At 41.3% G+C, this 18,334-nt stretch overlaps 1 pseudogene; it reads left to right on the top strand.

Annotated features, from left to right (window-relative positions):
* Nucleotides 1-18,334, top strand: part of LOC107761830 (polyphenol oxidase E, chloroplastic-like) — a 149,579-nt pseudogene that overhangs the window by 13,488 nt on the left and 117,757 nt on the right.

Genomic DNA, 18,334 nt, shown 5'->3' on the forward strand with positions numbered 1-18,334 from the left:
CCGGACCCGGTCGTGATGGTGCCTCTTGTGGAGACAAGGCCAGCCAACACTTCCCCATTTCAGTTTTAAACAATTAACAATAAGAATTAAGTCTAAAACGTAATAAATAATCCAAAAGTAAGCAGTTAACAGAACAGTTTGCAGAAAATACACCCAACACAGCCCGATACCGGGGTGTCACTAGTCACGAGCATCTACCAATTCTAACACAAGTCTGAAAAGTCTACAAAGCTATTACAAAGCTACTAATAAGGGAAAAGAAATGAGATAAGGGGGAGAAACACGGGACTGCGGATGCCAAGCAGCTACCTCGTGAACTCCGAAGTTTGCCGGGAGCTCTCAACTCTCGCTAGCAGGATCAACAACGCCTGAATCTGCACACGGTGTGCAGTGAGTAAAGTGAGTACTCCAACTCAATGAGTAATAATCATAAATAAAGACTGAAAGCAAGAAATCACGTAAGGCATATTACAGGCTATAATGAAGCAGTAAAAAAGCCAGTAAAATAGTGAATCAGTAAAGATATGTAAAAATCACTTCAGTTCAGTTTAAACTTCATAAAAGGCCTTTTTAACAATTAAGCAGGTAAATGACAGGCAATAAGGAAGACAAGCACATAAAGGTTCGCCCCTCGGGTACAATGTCAACAAATCCGTCCCTCGGGCAATATCTCAGAACAATACCAGCCCCTCGGGCTATATCTCACATCACAATGAGTACCCCCGCTCACTAGGGGTGTGCAGACTCCTGGAAGGGCCCCTTACGACCCAAGCGCAATATCGAGCCATCTCGTGGCATCATCACTAGGCTCTTGGCCTCATATCAACAAGCCACCTCGTGGTGTACAAATCTCAGGCCCTTGGCCTCATAATCATAATCAGTGTTTCCTCACAACATAGGCCCTCGGCCTTACTCAGTCAGAATCTCACAGCCACTCGAACAACAGTAAAACATAGTGCTCAACCCAAAATATCATTTAAAATATTATTTAAGTGTTAAAGCAGAGTAAACATGGCTGAGTCATGAAAAACAGTAGAATATAGCATGACTGAGTTCAAGTATAAAGTCAAAACAGTGAAGAAATATCAATAAAAATCCCCTAAGGGTTCAAATAGTTGGCACGAAGCCCAAATATGACATTCAACCCAAAACATAATGATAGCAAATAGTTTTCAGTCAAATACATGGTAAAACAATCATTCGGGATGGACTAAGTCACAATCCCCAATAGTGCATGACCACACGCTCATCATCTAGCGTGTGTGTCACCTCAATATAGCACAACGATGTGCAATCCCGGGTTTCATACCCTCAAGACATTATTTACAATCATTACTCACCTCAATCCGGTCAAATCTCTAGCCCGCGACGCCTTTGCCCCTCGAATCGGTCTCCACTCGCATCGAATCTATCCAAAATTAGAATCACAACATCAAAATATGCTAAGGGAACAAAGACCAAGCAAAAATAATCAATTTACAACTTAAATCCCGAAATTACCAAAACCCGACTCCCGGGCCCACGTCTCGGAATTCGATAAAATTCACATCAATAGATTCCTTATCTCCCCATGAGTTCATACATATCAAAAGTACCAAAATTCGACCATAATTGGTCCCTCAAATCCTCAAGTCTAGGTCTTCAATACCAAGCCCTAGTTTCCCCAATTTTAACCCTTAAATTCCATTCATTATAGCTCTAATCCATGAAATAATACCATAGGAATGAGTTTTAGGTCCAAAATCCTTACCTCAATGAAATCCCCTTGAAATCCTTCTTCAAAATCGCCTAAAAAAACTCCAAAGCCGACTTAGAAATGGTGGAATAGCTCAAAAATCGCGAAGGAAATAATTTATATGTTCTGGCCCAGGGATTTTGCATCTGCAACCCAATTCCCACTTCTGCGGTCAAGACCACCACATCTGCGGTCCTCACTTAAGTCCTCATTTTTGCATATGCGATTCACTATATGCAACTGTGCCATCGCAGGTGCAGTTCTCCAACCGCTTCTGTGGTTTATGCCTCCCTTACCTTCTTCCGCTTCTGCAGCCCTCTTCCTCGCATCTGCAGCATCGCACCTGCGGTCCCCAATCAGCAAGTGCGGAAACAACAGAAGCAGAAAATCAGTAGCTTCACCAAAAATTCCAAACACTCCGTCAACCATCCAAAATCATCCCGAAGCCCCCAGGACCTCAACCAAAAGTACAAACATAACCCATAACCTTATTCAAACTTATACCAATCTTCAAAACACCTCAAACAATATCGAATCAACTAAAACACATCGGATTCAAGCCTAAGTTTCCAAAATCTTCCGAATTCCATTTTTGATCAAAAACTCAACCAAACCACGTACGAATGACCAGAAATTTTGCACACACATCCCGAACAATACAATGTAACTACTGCAACTCTTGAAATTCCATTCCGGCCCCTCTATTAAAATCTCACCTATCAACCAGAAAACGCCAAAAATCCAATTTCGCCAATTCAAGCCTAAATCTACACTGGACCTCCAAAACGCATTCCGATCACGCTTCTAAGTCCCAAACCACCTCCCGAAGCTATCTGAACCATTGAAACTCACATCCGAGCCCTCTAACACATAAGTCAACATCCGATTGACATTTCCAACTTAAGCTTCTTCAAATGAGATTAAGTGTCTCAAACCTGACCAAATCCTTTCCGAACCCAAGCCGACCAACCCGATCACATATAGAACCGATAGACAAAATAATAAGAAGCACAAATGGGGAAAACAGAGTGGTAACTCATGAGACGACGGGTCGGGTCGTCACATGTTGATTCCCTTGTAGGGATGTATTGTTTCTATTGTTTGGGTGAGGAAGAGTGTAAAACACGAAGGGTGATGTCGTGCATGATATTGTGAGTGAGTGTTAATGCACGAAGGGTGATGACGTGCCGATATTGTGAGTGTTAATGCATGAAGGGTGATTTCGTGCCACATTATTGAGAGTAAAAGCACGAAGGGTGATGTCGTGCCAAATTATTGAGAGTAAAAGCACGAAGGGTGATACCATGCCATGATTATGAGAGAGTTAAAGAACGAAGGGTGATGCCGTGCACATTTCTATTTATGCATATGGTGAGGAAGAGCGATAAAGCACAAAGGGTGATGTCGTGCACTTTCTGTTTGTTGTGTTTATTTGTGGTTAGCAATTCAAGTGTTTTAACTGTTTGGATTCCTTAACTATTGTGATCCTTTGTGATGGAACTCCATAGTATTTTCAATACTTCAAATTTCAATAATTGTTTCATTCTTAATTCAATTAGTTACTCAATTAAACTCCCTTAAACCGTCTGAGGTTATATTTTACTTAAAAAGGAATTTCTACTAAGTTAATTTATTAAATCCCCTGTTAAAGGTAATAATTCATTCGATGTTGTATTTTAATTGAAAATGGTACTTTCTTTATTCAAATAATTTTTAAAAATAACTTTATCTTTTCCTGTTGAGTTCCTAATTGGCTTAGAGGACTACTTTATGTTATATACTCCTTGAACATCTTAATTGCATTGGTTATAGACCCTATCTACTAAGTAACATGAGAACATTGTTGTGCAAAGAGAGATAGAAATATGTGGGCACAAGGTGCCGGGTGTGCTAAAGGTTTGGTAATTGAGGTTATGATATGAGACATTGAGTTTGAGATGGCTAGAGTTGTGCATCAGAAATGATATGATTTATTGAGTTAACATTGCCTTCCTGGTTTGAGTACATTTTTACTTGTCTGTGTTCCAGCTATGTTGGTGCTAATTTATTTGGTTATCTTTCATTTCCATCCGGGTTTCCCTTTATTGTTTCTACTGATGGTAGTTTGTTCTTTCCCTACTGTTGATATTACTTTATCATCTTTAGATTGATAGTTTATTATCATATCCTGTTCAATTTTGTAACGACCCAACTGGTCGTTTTGAGAAATTGCATTCGGTTCGACAGTTTGAGGTCACGAGCAGCTTCATATTATGCATATCGACTTGCGTGCGCAGTCCGGGCGTGAAACAGAAAAGCTTTTATGTGAAAATATGAAAAATATAGTAATTTCTACAGTTAAAACTTGGTTTTTAGTCGACTTTGGTCAACATTTTTGGTAAACGAAATTGGATCTGTGTTCCGACGAACCCGAGAGGTCTGCGGTAAAATATGAGACTTGGGCGTATACCCGGAACTGAATTCTGAGGTCCCTAGCCTTAGAAAATAATTTTTCAAGAAAATTGTTATGCTGGTTTTTTAAGGAAATAAAGAAATGAATTAATGTTTGAACTCGTTGGTATCGGACCCGTATTTTGGTCCCAGAGCCTGGTACAAGTTTGCTATAATATTTAAGTCCTATCTATGAAATTTGGTGAGAATCAGAATTTATTTGACGTGATTTGGACGTTCGGTTGAAAAGTTAGAAAATCATGAATTTTGAGGTTAAATTCTTAGTTTTTTATGTTATTTTAATGATTTGATCGCATGAGAAAGTTCATATGATGTTTTTAGACTTGAGTGCATATTTAGTTTGGAGCCCTGAGGGCTTGGGTGAGTTTCGGATAGGTTTAGGCTATGCTGCGCTTGTTTTTGGATGCTTCATCGTCGTTTCTTCAAGCAACAATAATACCACATTAAGCAAATGAGATCCAAATTTAGTTTTGTTTAAACCATTAGATCTGTATCAAAATTAGAGAGTCATAGGAAAAAGAATCATCGAATTTGGACATCGTATGAGGAAGTTATACTCATTTTCATGTCGGGAAAAATTGTTGGTTTTTGGTGTGGTCGCAAATGCAAACTTTTTCATCGCAATTGCGATGCCCAGTTCGCAAATGTGAACTTTTTGTCGCAAATGCGACTTCTGCAAGCCCTTCCTTATTCGCAATTTGCGAGGGTTCACAATTGCGGACCCTAGGTCGCAAATACGACATCTAAGGACTGTTAAGTGAGATTTTTGACGGGATTTTCACCTATTTTTTAATTTTCTCAAACCCTAAACCTCCATAGGCGATTTTCCAAAAACCCAAACTTCTCCAAATCATTGGGTAAGTGTCTCTAATTAATTTTCTACTATATTTTGTGATTATATCTTAGATTTAACATCAAATTCATGAGAATCTAAAGGAAAATTTGGGATTTTTTTTTGAAATCTTTCAAAAATATAAAATGATGATTTGAGGGACCAAATGGTGTCGGAATTAGATAATTTTTGTATGGGTGAACTCGTATCGGAATGGGTATTCAGTTTTTGTAAATTTTATCGGGTTTCGAGGTACGGGCTCGGGGAGTTGAGTTTTGTTGACTTTTTGCAAATTGTATAAGAATCATAGTTTTGTTAATTGAAATTGTTTTCTCTTGCATTGTTTGATGTATTCAAGTCATTTTTGGCTAGATTGAGCTGAGCGTTGATGAATTGGTAAAGGAAAAGCTAATTGAGTATTGTATTGGCCGGATTGAGATAAGTATCTTGCCTAACCTCGTGTGAGGGACTTCCCTTAGGATTTGAGTCTTCTATGTTGATTGTAGTCCATGTATGCGAGGTGACGAGTGTGTGTTCAGACTTATTTGTGGAAATTTGACCTTTTAGAGTTCTTATATCCTTGTATTCACTGAGTATGAAGTTGTTTTTGATATGATTGAGCTTCCATTTACTAGTTTCATCTCTACATGCTTTAATTGGAATTAATTGTTTTATGATTCATTCTTATTACCTATTTGACTCTTATTTTGCTTAATTTAAGATTTTTACCTCTTATATTGTCATGCTATTTTTCATAACTGCTTGTCTTTATTGGAAACCATTATTATCTCTCTTGTAATTGTTTAGTCTTAATTGAGGTTATGATTATCTTTCCGCTGCTCATCCTTAATTGAAATTGTTGTATATCCTTTGTAATTTGTCCAACCTTAAAAGAAGTTTAGGTATCCTATATTTAGTTGACATTTCCTTATTTGAAAGTATTTGATTCGTGTTAGCTTCCTTGTTGTTGAACTACATATCGTGGGATCGTTGCTTCACATTATTTTCTCTCTCGTTGAGTTGTTCTATTACGCTTAGTATTCTCTATTGTGGTTATTCCTTGTGAGCTAGTTTTACCGTCTCCTTATGATCGAAAGTTCTCGAGTTGATTTACTTGTCGTGTTCTGGTATATATTGTCATTGTTGCTATGGTACTTGGTGTGGTGGTGCACGAGGTTTCTGCCGTGCGGTTATTGATATTGTGATGCACGAGATTTCTGTCGTGCTATCACTACTATTGACATATTGCACATGCGGCGTGACAAGGCGGGATATGTATGTATATATATATATATATGCTTATATGTGGGTTGCGCATGTGGCGAGACAAGGTGGGAACATTATGATGCACATGTGGCGAAACATGGCGGGCACTTATTATGTTATTATTTGCACACGTGGCGAGATAAGGTGGGCTATATCAGGGATTGATTGTGATGATTTGTGATGGCCTGGGGGAATTCTTGATGTTTGATATTGTGTTGTGGTACGCTTACCTATATGAATTTTATCTCGTGGAAGTTGTGAGAAAATATTTTACGTGTCGTCCGTTCTTTTCCTTATGCTTATTAGCTGGTAGGAACTATGTTAAAGCACTTGCACAAGCATACACGTAGTTGAACACTCCCATTGGATATAAAGTTCTCCTGATATTGCTGAATATAGATGTACACCCTCATCTACTTGTCATATATGTGAGAGTAGCTCTAGTTAGTAAGTGAGTTATCAGCGTGCCCATGAGTTGTGACATGATGCCAAGTGTTAGGGTTCAAGTATTGGGACCCGTGAGCTATAAGTTGTCCGAGGTTCGTTATTTCGTGGAGTCTGTTGGCTAAGACTTGATGTGAACACTATCGTAGGTTCTGAGTTATTGCTTACCTTTACTGTATTTATGATTTAGGTTTTGGGTTTGTGATTTCGCTCACTCTTCTATGTCATTATTTTGGTATTCTCACTGTTACTTGTTGTTTTCTTCCCTTATTGTGATTATAGTATTGTTAGTCATTTCGTGTAGTCTTCTGCTGCTCATATATTTGTACCTGTTTAGTTTATTAGACCTGTGGGTGTCTTGACTATTCCTCGTCACTACTCCACCAAGGTTAGTCTTGATACTTACTGGGCATCGCTATGGTGTGCTCATGCTACTCTTCTGCACATTTGTTTTGTGCAGATCCAGGTAATTGTTCGTTAGCTAGCTGTGTGAACTGTTGCTGCGGAGACTCAAGGTAAACCTGCTGCTGCGTTCGCAGGCTTCAGAGTCACCTTCTTACTTGTATTCAACTGTTTTCACTCTTTTCCGAACAGTTATATTTAGAAGTGGTAGCTAACTCTGTATAGCTTATGACTTGTACTACCTGTCGCACCTCCTTTTCTGCACCCGAGAGGGCGCAGGGGAGTTTTTCCAATTAAAGGACAATCGAAACGGGATTTGTTTATTTGTTTCAGAGTCGCCACTTGGGAGGTTCAGGGTGTCCCAAGTCACCAATTTTGATCCCGAATCAAGGAAATGAATGACTCCATATTACAGTCTGCGTACCAGAAATCCGGGTAAGGAATTCTGTTAACCCGGGAGAAGGTGTTAGGCATTCCCGAGTTCTGTGGTTCTAGCACGGTCGCTCAACTATTATATTCGGCTTGATTATCTAATTTTATACAAATATGAACTTACGTGCCAATTTTATCTTTTAACCGCTTTTATCATTATTATTATTTTTACAAGGAATTGCAACGTCGCGAAAACATACCTCGAATTACGTTACATCAATGTACACGTGATTATTGACATATCTCGACTCGGTTGAGATTTAGATTTGGGTCACATAAATGTGCACCCGAGTTAAGGAAAATAAATTATTAAAGGCGCGCTTAAAGCAACTAGCGTGTTGTTATTTTGGGGAGAGCCATGAAATTCGCTTAAGCGGCATGTCCCGAATTCTAAGTATTTATATATATACATTTAGAGGGCCCCGCACTTTGTACATTTTTGTTTGTCGAGGCTCGTCTCATTCCTTATGAAAAGAATTTGCAACGTCATGGAAATGCATCTCAGACCGCGCCACAATCAATGTACCCGTGGTTAGAGACACATTTCGATTCCGTTGAGATTGGGATTTAGGTCACATAAATGTGCACCCAAGTTTAAGGAGATAACATTATTAAGTACGCGCTTAAAGAGACTATCGCGTTATTATTCTGGGAGGGCCGTGAGATTTGCTAAACGACCCATCCTGGAAACTGAATGCTTCGATGATATATATTTAACGAGGGCCCCGCAGCTCGTGCATTTTTATTTGTCGAGGCTCATCTCGTCTTTATTTTTAAAGGATATCCTATAGCAACTACTTTTCTTGTCGCATTTTGTTTCTACTAATTGAAAATAGAAATAGTCCTAGTTAATTACATGCTTGCAGATTATTTATAGCAGGGTCTGAAATGCTTTTACGGAGTAAGGAAACGCAACCATGCATACGGGCCGCTGACCGAACATTATGGGCCCAAATCCAGCTCATGCGGAATGGGCCAGACCTGGGCCACTGTTTATCCGGAGCGGGTCTGTTTGGTCTGTTTTGACCTGGGCTCGACCTTCATCAGGTTGAGATTGCAAGCTTTTGGTTCTTTGTCTTAACATATGGTTTACTAGTTATGTGAGACCATTTATCAGAAGAGAAAGAGCTTAGCTAATGATGCACAGTTTTCATGCTTGGCATACATTACAGAACATATTACAGAGTAAAACTAAGTCTGAGATGCAACCTATTTCATTGGGAATATTTTCACCTATCAGCATACATATGTAAACTATCATTTAGCTAATCTATATTGATATACACTGGGCATACAGGCTGCTTCTATTGTCAATACAGGAATGAAAATTATCGTATAGTACATGATATCTAATATAACAATCTATGTATGAAAGTCAACTTCAAGTCTTTTTCTGTTTGTATTCATGCTCAATGTTCCAATTATATTTGATAGTGCATTGGTTGTGTACCTGGTATAGAGGACAAAGAAGAAAGGAATGATCAGGCGGGCAGTATGCAGTAAACACAGCAATAGCAGATACACAGCAACAACACAGCAACAAATCAACAATCACAAGTGTTTTCCACAGTCCACAGACAACCAGCGACAATTTCCAGAACAAAGAAAACCAACAGATGGTCGAGCACCAAACAAGTGATCCCAGAAAAGAGTAGTGAAGCAAACAGAAATAACAGAGTGTTCTATGCAGCAACACCAGCAGTCCAACAATCACAAGCAGCTCAATCAGTGCAAACAACAGAACTTGGCCGAGACAACTTGACCAAATACAAACTCTTCTGTAGATTTCAGACAGTGTTTTGGTTACAGTGTTTACTAGAAATTTCCTTATGTTTTCAGTTTTTTCTTTAAGCTCACAAGACCTCTCTTAAGAATCAAAATTTTCCAGCCTTTTTTAAGTTCTGAAATGGCCTATTTATAAGCCAAACGACCAGTGCAGTCAAGCTGCCTGGATTCTCCATTTTGCAGACTGCCCATACCCTTTAAACCCATGCCTAAGCATCTTTTGATGCCAGCCATTTGTTCCCCACGCCTGGCTTATTCTTTAATCAAGAGTTATGGGCTCATTTTAGTATTCATTTTAAACCCCATACTCTTGTGTCTTGTTCCCCATTGGTATTAGTTTAATCCCAATTCAGTACCCTACTTGTCAGCTCATTTAAACTAATTATTTTTGTTCTTTTCAAACCCCAGACTACCCCTGTTAAACCCTGGTTATCACTGTCTTGACCCTTTGCAATAATGGGTTATTTTGGACTTCTGAAAAATTTAAAATCGAAGCTGCCCTAGACTGAATCTTTTAGCTGTTTTGTAATGCAGTTTATAGGCTAATCTCAGGCAATGTCGAGCATTCAGTCAGTGACATGGTTCATTTAGTCATGTGAAATTATTAGCTTATTTGATCCATTAGTTATAGAGAACTAATCGATGACATTTATCGAGTCGACTATACTAATTATAACAGGTAATAATCAGTCGTTCAAATAAACAAACACATACAGGGACCTAAAGGGCTTCGGACAACTTTGGTCGATCACTGGGAACCTATATAAGTTATTTATGAGACGACTATCCTAATCGGATATGCTTATCACAGGGTACATTCAAATCATACACAGAAAACAATCGACCAAATAAAAAGGTCTTTGACAGAGATGGAAGAAATTAAGAAAACTATTAGAAAATAACAAACAAACACAACAAAGCATGCTAACGACTTAATTGGCAGTTGAATAAACAAAAAGGAAAAGAACAACTTACCGAAAATGTTTAAACCAAACTGACTCAAAACTGACTCCACTTTGACCATTTGAAGCCGAACAAACTTTAACCAAGGTGTTCTCACATGAGAACACCTTGGTTAAGGTCTATTAGACCTCAGACCCCTGTCAAGACTGGCCGGATTCCTCAGGTCCATGTGTTCTAGGGTCTGGATTTCCAGATCTGGTTTTTTAGAAGTTGTGGGTAGATTCGGACCAAACCAAGCTTGGTTTGGTCACGAGGGAAGTCATGGGAGTGTCTGATACAAAGATGGTGAGGTTTGGTATAGATCGAGTTTTGTCTCGAATCTTCAAATCCAGATTCGAGACGATGGGAGGTGATTCGAGGTACATGGTTAGTGGATTCGTGTTCAGGGTGGTCGGATGCTTCAGGGGTGTGAAGGGGGTGGTCACCGGCGTTCATGCCACTAGGGCGGCTGCTAGGGTTTGGGGGTTTCAGGGCTTGGGGAAGGAGACGAGTGAAGGGTGGGGTTCGGATAGGGGGCGTGGGGTGTGAAGGGAAGGCTTATATATGGTCTAGGGGTTTAGATCTGAGCCGTTGGATCAGATGATCTCAATGCCTTGGATCTGATGGTGAGGGGTGAGACGAAGCCGTTTGGTATTAAAACGGTGTCGTTTGGTTTTAAGTGATGGATTGGGTTGGACCGTCTAAACAGGTCAGGTCATGGGTGCGTATGTGGACCGTTGGATCAAGAGGCTTAGACGGCTCAGATCGACTTGCCTAAAACGGCGTCGTTTCGGGAGGTGCCTGGGCAGGCCTGGTCTGGACCGGGTCCTTGGTCGGTTTTGGGCCTATTTTTATTTCATTTTCTGGGCCCAAATCAATCTTTCTTTGTTTTCTTAACAAAAATGAAATAACAAAAATAAATAATGAAACAAAAAATGAAATTAAAACAAACAACCATGTGACACTTCAACATAATTATCATACCAAATTAAAATATTTAAGTAAGTTAAATCACAACCTAGAACGAACGACGCCAATATATTTTTTGAATTTTCGTTCTTTTTAACGACCGAATTACGATTTTGACTACCCTGACAGACATGCTTTTGTATTTTGATCGGTAAGATTAAATGCAAAATGGGCAGATCCACACATGACTAACAACACCTGTCACGGAAAAACGACAAATTGTACAGTGAGGCCATTTATCACTATTTTTTGTTTTCCTTTTTGAGTGATTGCTCGTGAAGCAAAAATCACGTGCTTACAGCTGCCCCTCTTTGCCCGAAGACACGAAGGGTTTTCGCGCAAAGATAAAGCAAGCGATTTTTGCCTGTCCGAATACTCCGTGTGAAGCATTTTTTGAAAAAGATTTGACCGAACCTTTGCTTCAGAGGTTTCCTACATATCCTGGGCTGAACAGGAATCAAGTCAATGTAGTTCGGGAAATTTTGGTAGCTGGGACTACCGTGTGACTGTAGTGCTTGCTGTTGTTGTGCGCTGTTGCATGTTGCTGTAGGATGCTACTGCTCATTGATCTCCTTGTTACATTGTTCTTGAAAGGAAAAACAAGAAGCTAAGCTAGAGTGTGAGATCTCATCTATCTTCAACTTGTTCTTGTTGCCTTGCTTTCTTGTCGGCTAACGCTTTCCTCTGATGCTTTTATTTGCGAGCTTGGGAGATGATGCTGGTCCTTCGCCTTTTCTGAATGCCAGTTTTCATCACTTTGCTTGATCTGCTGGGAACATGTCCCTCTTCTTTAATTCTTCCAATGGTTTCTTCAGTGGTATCATAGTTTGTTATGTTGGGCGTGCTATAACGTTCCCAAACTGCTTCTTTTGAGACGCGTTCCTTCTTTCTTTTGAATCGCGCTTGCTTTTGCAGCCTTCTGCTTCTTGGCGCTGGGGATTTTGTTGTTTCCTGCTTGGGGATCTCTGTTGTAACCTTCCGTCTTCAGGTGGGGTTACCGATTCCAGAATCTAGAGCTAAAAATATTCCCGCATTTTACTGGTGGGCGACCTAGAACTTAAATGTATTCCCGCATTTTACTGGTGGGCGACCTAGAACTTAAATGTATTCCCGCATTATACTGGTGGGCGACCTAGAACTTAAATGTATTCCCGCATTTTACTGGTGGGCGACCTAGAACTTAAATGTATTCCCGCATTATACTGGTGGGCGACCTAGAACTTAAATGTATTCCCGTATTTTACTGGTGGGCGACCTAGAACTTAAATGTATTCCCGCATTATACTGGTGGGCGACCTAGAACTTAAATGTATTCCCGCATTTTACTGGTGGGCGACCTAGAACTTAAATGTATTCCCGCATTATACTGGTGGGCGACCTAGAACTTAAATGTATTCCCGCATTTTACTGGTGGGCGACCTAGAACTTAAATGTATTCCCGCATTATACTGGTGGGCGACCTAGAACTTAAATGTATTCCCGCATTTTACTGGTGGGCGACCTAGAACTTAAATGTATTCCCGCATTATACTGGTGGGCGACCTAGAACTTAAATGTATTCCCGCATTTTACTGGTGGGCGACCTAGAACTTAAATGTATTCCCGCATTATACTGGTGGGCGACCTAGAACTTAAATGTATTCCCGCATTATACTGGTGGGCGACCTAGAACTTAAATGTATTCCCGCATTTTACTGGTGGGCGACCTAGAACTTAAATGTATTCCCGCATTTTACTGGTGGGCGACCTAGAACTTAAATGTATTCCCGCATTATACTGGTGGGCGACCTAGAACTTAAATGTATTCCCGCATTATACTGGTGGGCGACCTAGAACTTAAATGTATTGAAATTGTTTCCCCCGTTCCTCCGAGAAATTTTTTGACAATTGGCAGAAAATTTTCTGCCCCGGTTTTTGGTGACTTCCCTGGCGTTGCATCTCGCTGCCATCATCAATCCTTTGTTTTCCTGCAGCAAACAAACGGATCTAATTAGTTTTAATCGTGGTGGTAGAGAGTGCCTTTCCGGCGGATGATTTTTCCTCTCTTCCCTTTTTCTTGCTCTATGTCCCCATAATTGGTTAGTGGACGAAATTGCCTGCCGGGGGTCTCTAGCCTGCTGGGGCTGGTTTTCGATTTGTTCCCTTTTCTGCTTTCTCTTTAAGCACATGCTGTGGGAGTCTGCTTTTATTCCCGAAACAATTCCCTTTGGGAGCTTACTTCCTCTAAAACTGCGAGGCACGATCATTGCGTTGCCTGGGGTCGGCCTTTAAAACTGTTTGTGTTATCCTGTATTGGATGAATTCCCCTTCGGTCTCTGGTAGTAAGCTTTGAAAAATCCTTTTCAAGACAAATTTTAGGAAGAGAAATAAAAGCTAGAAAAGGAGAAAATCTTTCTGAACACATATTTGGTGGGGAGAAGAAACTCAAAAGAACTTATCTGGAGGACATGACTGGTCCCCGTGATCATGAAGTGCACCATAGATTCCCGACCCAGTCTATTTGTATCAATCGATTTGCTCGATGGTCTGACTTGCTGGGGATGATAAATGACTGTCCATTTCGTTGCAAATGTGGTAGCTTTTATTGATCTGTCTTGTCGCCTCATAGTGCCCTTCGAGGGGTTCACTAATGAGACTCTCTCTTTTCTCTCATCTCCCGGCGCCTTATGGTGCATGTGAAGGTTTTCACCAATAAGACTCTCATTTCATATCCCTCATCTTTCATCGCCTCTCGGTTCCTGTGAAGGTTTTCACCGATAAGACTCTCTCATTTTATTTCTTTCGAGGAATTGGGGTGTTGTAGATACGATTCTCTCTTCTGGAGATTCCTTTGACCATCAATGCATTCCCAGTCTTACGATCCTCTTCTTTGCTGGGTATCGGTGTATTATTCTCGGCCTTATTTGCCTGACTCGACATCTCTTGAACATTGATCGGGAGGTCTTTTGGACGTTGATGTTGGTTTTGGTATGGGGTTAAAGAAAGGCTATAAAAATGAAAATAATTTGATGGGTGATGTGCTACAACTTTTGGAATCAAACCTTTGTTGGAACTTAAAACATAACCTCTGCCCCAGTTTTCTTGCTTGGGGAATTTTATTTTTCACACTTATGTTGAGCTATGTGCGTTACGCACATTGTGCCTATTATGCATACTATGTACATCAAGCATCCTATATTCACTATGATGCACACTATGACCGAGCCGTGAGGCGCCTACGTATCCTCTTCGAGGAATCAGGTCAAACGTAGTTCCCACGGTTTTGTATTTCTTATGATTTTATCTTCTTTTTCTTTTCCTTCTTTTCATTTTCTTTTTTTTTTCCATGTCTTTTCCATTAATGATTCCAAAAGAGGGGTATGAAAGAATAACATAAGGCTCAAAGGGGGAAGCAAGGGTTAAAAGTGTTTGGATAGAAGAAAGAATTGCCTCCGTCATCTCATTATCCAATAAATGCCAAATGCAAACAAATAAACCAAAAATTGCCATAATTAAAGAAATTACGCATAATATCTCTTGACCGCATCTGAATTGATAGCCATGTCGACACATCTACCTTCGACATCTGTCAAACACAAAGCACCGTTGGACAATACTCTGGTCACGATATAAGGCCCTTGCCAATTTGGGGCGAATTTGCCTTTTGCCTCGACCTGATGTGGGAGGATCTTCTTCAATACCTGCTGCCCTACTTCAAACTTCCTGGGGCGCACCTTCTTATTATATGTTCTTTCCATTCTCTTCTGGTACAACTGACCATGGCACACTGCTGCCAATCTTTTCTCATCTATCAGGCTCAACTGTTCCAATCGAGCTTTGACCCATTCATCATCATTAATCCCGGCTTCAGCGACAATTCGGAGGGACGGAATTTCGACCTCCGCCGGTATTATGGCTTCAGTTCCGTACACCAACAAATAAGGAGTTGTACCTATGGAAGTCCGGACAGTAGTGCGGTAACCCAACAAAGCAAAGGGTAATCTCTCGTGCCATTGTCTAGATCCTTCCACCATCTTTCGCAGTATCTTTTTGATATTCTTATTGGCTGCTTCGACCGCTCCATTCGCCTTGGGACGATATGGGGTGGAGTTGCGGTGTGTAATCTTGAATTGTTGGCATACCTCTCTCATCAGGCTGCTATTAAGATTCGCACCGTTATCCGTGATGATCACTTTTGGGATCCCAAATCTGCAGATGATATGGGAATGGACAAAGTCCACCACCGCCTTTTTGGTTACTGATTTGAAGGTTTTAGCCTCAACCCATTTGGTGAAGTAATCAATGGTCACTAGAATGAACCTATGACCGTTGGATGCTGCCGGCTCGATGGGCCCAATGACATCCATGCCCCATGCCACAAACGGCCAGGGTGCTGACATCGTATGTAACTCCGTTGGCGGAGAATGAATCAAATCTCCATGTATCTGGCACTGATGGCATTTCCTTACGAAAGTGATACAGTCGTGTTCCATGGTGAGCCAATAACACCCTGTTCGAAGGATCTTTCTTGCCAATACATATCCGCTCATGTGTGGCCCACAAACTCCAGCATGTACCTCTGCCATAACCGTCGTTGCTAGACTGGCATCTATGCATCTCAACAATCCCAAATCCGGGGTTCTTTTGTACAATATTCCTCCGCTGAAGAAGAAACCATTCGACAAACGCCGAAGGGCTCTTTTTTGGTCTCCAAGGGCATGTTCTGGATATATCCCCATTCTGAGGTATTCCTTGATATCATGAAACCAGGGTTCGCCATCTGCTTCTTCTTCTACGGCATTGCAGTAGGCGTGCTGATCACGGACCTTGATGTGCAGAGGGTCAACATACATTTTGTCAGGGTGGTGCAGCATTGATGCTAAGGTGGCCAAGGCATCCGCAACCTCATTGTGAACTCTCGGGATGTGTTTGAATTTCACCAATCGAAATTGCTTGCTCAGATCATGCAAGCATTGTCGGTATGGTATGAGTTTTAGATCCCGCGTTTCCCATTCACCCTGAATCTGGTGTACCAAGAGGTCCGAGTCTCCCAAGACCAAGACGTCTTGGACATCCATGTCGGCAGCCAAGCGCAGACCTAGAATGCAAGCCTCATACTCGGCCATATTGTTGGTGCAATAGAAGCGTAGTTGAGCCGTAACAGGATAATGGCATCCTGTTTCAGAAATTAGTACTGCTCCTATTCCAACCCCTTTTGCGTTTGCAGCTCCATCGAAGAAAATCTTCCAACCCGATTCCTCGGGTAATTCCAACTCATTTGTATGCATTACCTCTTCGTCAGGAAAATACGTTCTTAAGGGCTTGTATTTTTCATCAACGGGATTCTCCGCCAAATGGTCTGCCAGCGCCTGGGCTTTCATGGCCGTCCTCGTCACATAGATGATATCAAACTCTGTGAGCAGAATTTGCCACTTTGCCAACCTTCCCGTGGGCATAGGTTTCTGAAAGATATACTTTAATGGGTCCAAACGGGATATGAGATAAGTAGTATACGAAGACAGGTAGTGCTTCAACTTCTGAGCTACCCAAGTTAGGGCACAACATGTTTTCTCGAGTTGAGTGTACTTGACCTCATGTACTGTGAATTTCTTGCTAAGATAGTAGATGGCCTGCTCCTTCCTTCCTGTGTCATCATGTTGCCCCAATACACAACCAAATGAATTTTCTAAGACCGTTAGGTAAAGAATTAAGGGCTTCCCAGGCTTCGGCGGGACCAATACGGGTGGATTAGACAGATACCCTTTGATTTGGTCGAAGGCCTCCTGACACTCTGCTGTCCAACCTACCGCAGCATCCTTTCTCAGCAACCGAAATATGGGCTCACAAGTTGCGGTGAGTTGGGCGATGAACCTGCTGATGTAATTGAGTCTACCCAGCAAACTCATTACCTCTGTTTTGTTCCTTGGCGGTGGCAAATCTCGGATGGATTCAACTTTAGATGGGTCTAACTCAATCCCCCGTCGACTGACGATGAATCCTAGCAGCTTTCCTGATGGAACCCCGAATGCGCATTTGGCCGGGTTGAGCTTGATATCGTACCTTTGGAGTCTTTGGAAAATCTCCTTAGGTCTGCTACATGGTCTTCCTGACGCCAAGATTTGATGATCACATCATCGATGTACACCTCGATTTCTTTGTGTATCATGTCATGAAACACAGCAGTCATTGCTCGCATGTATGTTGCCCCGGCGTTCTTCAGTCCGAACGGCATTACCCGATAGCAGTAAGTTCCCCATGGCGTAATAAACGCTATCTTTTCCGCATCTTCCTCGTCCATTAGGATCTGATGATAACCCACATAGCAATCCACAAAGGATCCGATCTCGCGCCCAGCGCAATTATCGATCAGGATATGAATGATGGGTAACGGAAAATTGTCCTTGGGACTTGCTTTGTTGAGGTTGCGGTAGTCGACGCATACCCTGATTTTTCCATCCTTCTTTGGGACTGGTACCACATTGGCCAACCACTCGGGATATCGAGTGACCCGAATGACCTTCGCTTGCAACTGCTTAATTACTTCTTCTTTGATCTTTATACTCATTTCTGTTTTAAATTTCCTTAGTTTTTGCTTGACCGGAGGGTATGCCGGGTCAGTGGGTAATTTGTGGACCACTAAATTGGTGCTTAATCCAGGCATATCGTCATATGACCATGCAAAAACATCTTTGAATTCCATGAGGGTTTTGATCAATTCTTCTCTGATGTTCGGCTCAATGTGGATGCTAATTTTGGTCTCTTGGATGTTATCAGTGTCTCCTAGATTCACAGTCTCAGTATCATTTAGGTTAGGCTTGGGTTTCTCTTCAAATTGGCACAGTTCTCGGTTTATCTCTTCGAAGGCTTCACCTTCGTCACATTCAGATTCATCATCACAAACGACCTCTTGCATCATTGAGTCGGATTCAGATTGATTTATTAGACTAGGGCGAAGATCCGCTGTGCATGCCATGTCATGAGAACCAGTAAAAAGAGAACAAGACTCCCCTCGGACAGGAAGAGGAGTAACTGTCCAATTGTTGGTCTTGGCCTCAGGCCCCACAAACTGTATCTCTGCTCTGCTGGAACCTTCTCCA

Source organism: Nicotiana tabacum, chromosome 16 (assembly GCF_000715075.1).
Source record: "Nicotiana tabacum cultivar K326 chromosome 16, ASM71507v2, whole genome shotgun sequence".
Taxonomy (NCBI): Eukaryota; Viridiplantae; Streptophyta; class Magnoliopsida; order Solanales; family Solanaceae; genus Nicotiana; species Nicotiana tabacum.